This window comes from Humulus lupulus, chromosome 3 (genome assembly GCF_963169125.1).
Source record: "Humulus lupulus chromosome 3, drHumLupu1.1, whole genome shotgun sequence".
NCBI classification, from domain to species: domain Eukaryota; kingdom Viridiplantae; phylum Streptophyta; class Magnoliopsida; order Rosales; family Cannabaceae; genus Humulus; species Humulus lupulus.
Window position 1 is genome coordinate 179,116,646 of NC_084795.1, and position 1,979 is coordinate 179,118,624.

The 1,979-nt window shown below is 32.3% G+C and overlaps 1 non-coding gene across 1 annotated transcript; it reads left to right on the top strand.

Annotated features, from left to right (window-relative positions):
- Positions 1 to 348: 348 nt before the first annotated feature.
- On the top strand, positions 349 to 455 carry LOC133828296 (small nucleolar RNA R71). The gene has a single exon (XR_009890924.1). It is a non-coding gene; the product is annotated as a small nucleolar RNA R71 (small nucleolar RNA).
- The last annotated feature ends 1,524 nt before the right edge of the window (positions 456 to 1,979 follow it).

Below are 1,979 nucleotides of genomic sequence, written 5' to 3' on the forward strand. Positions count from 1 at the left end.
GGACATTGCTAAAAATGATGAGGGCCTCCATATGTCTCACAATTGATAGGAGCAGGTTGTAGTTGCATCACTTGAGCTGAACTATTGTTTTGTTGTTGTATTTGTTTTGTTAGCAAAGCAATTTGAGCAGTGAGCCTAGCAATTGGATCAACTTCTAGAACTCCTACCACCTTCTTATTTTCTCGCTCAGATGGCCAATTATAATTATTCATGGGCATTTCCTCTAATAGCTCGTAAGTTTCATTAGCGCTTTTGCTCATAAATGCTCCACCTGCTGTTGCATCTATGATAGTCCTTGTATTTCCCCCCAGTCCATTATAGAAAGTATGCACCAACATCCATTTCACTATACCATGATGTGGACATTTTTGCAGCAGCTCTTCAAACCTCTCCCAAACATCATATAATGATTCTCCCTCAAATTGACAGAAATTATTTATTTCATCTCTAATCCGTGCTGATTTAGCAGGAGGAAAGTACTTTGCGATAAATTTTTGAACGAGGTCTTCCCATGTCAGAATGGAATTGGCTTGCAGCGAAATCAACCAACTTTTAGCCCTGTCTCTCAACAAAAATGGAAATAACCTCAAACGGATTGCATCATTACTTACTCCGTTCATTTTGAAAGTATCACATAACTCCAAAAAGTTGGTAATATGGAGGTTCGGATCCTCATTAGGTAGCCGCCCAAACTGAACACAATTCTGAACCATTTGAATTATTGAGGGCTTGATTTCAAAATTGTTTGCCTCCACAATAGGTGGACGAATACTAGAATGTGCCCCTATAATAGTAGGGAGTACATAGTACCTCAAAGGTAAATCTGCCTCAGCTGCAGCATTCCCCGCATTACCCTGATTAAGAATGTTATTAGCGACATTATTGACATTCAGGGCCATCTTTTCAAGTCTTTTATGTTTTCTTTCTCTTTTGCAAGTTTTCTCAATCTCAGGATCAACAGGTACTAGAATTTTCGACCCCTTACGTCGCATAAAAATAAGTCACCTGAAATTGAGAAATTTAAAAGCAACTCGATTTAGAAAACGTTAAATGAAAACCAAAGTAGATTAAAAAACAATTATATTTGATATTGATTATTAGTCCCTGGCAACGGTGCCAAAAACTTGATTTGTGAAATCTGTACGCAAATATACGCAGTCATGTCAAGTAATAAAGTCTGTAAGAACAGAGATCGTCCCATAGAGACTATTAACTAATTACCAATAATTAATTTTCAAATTCTATTTGGTCAATTAAAATTTAGATGAATAATTAAAAATTAAAATGAATACTCTAAACTATGAACAAAATTTAAATAACTGTAAGCAAAATAATGAATCAACTAATTAAAAATCAATAATAAAAAGCCTAGGAATTAATTTCATCAACTTTTCATTCTATTAATTTTACTAATCAATTCTAAATCTCTTCTTCCTATTCTAATAGGAGGATAACATAATCAATTCTTATTATTTTTCAAGATATAAGATCTCAGCCTGAATGCAGATTTTCTACATCTCTGTGATAAACTAAACTTATAGAAGGCATTAAGCATGGAAACCTAATTACTACACAAGTCATACATGTACTTTCGTCCAATATGTAACCTATGTCTATATAATGATAGCATATTCAATTCTCATCTTTCGAATTTTTAATCAAAACCATTAAATCAAGTAAAAAGTGATAAAGTATTTACTAGCATTAAACAAACATCATATAGATGAGAATAGAGAAGAAGTATCAATAGAACATCATAATAAAATTAAATCGAAATTCAAGTGACTACATTAATCCCTAGATAAAAGATTTAGTTCATAGCTAACATAATGAAAATAAACTTCAAATAATTATTCATAGAAAATAACCTAAAGAATTCAGATGAAGAGAAAAACCTAAAAATTCAGGAAAAGAAATCTAATTATAGCAACCATTTTCTAAATCTAGGGTTTATAAAACTAAAATTGCCTACAAAATAC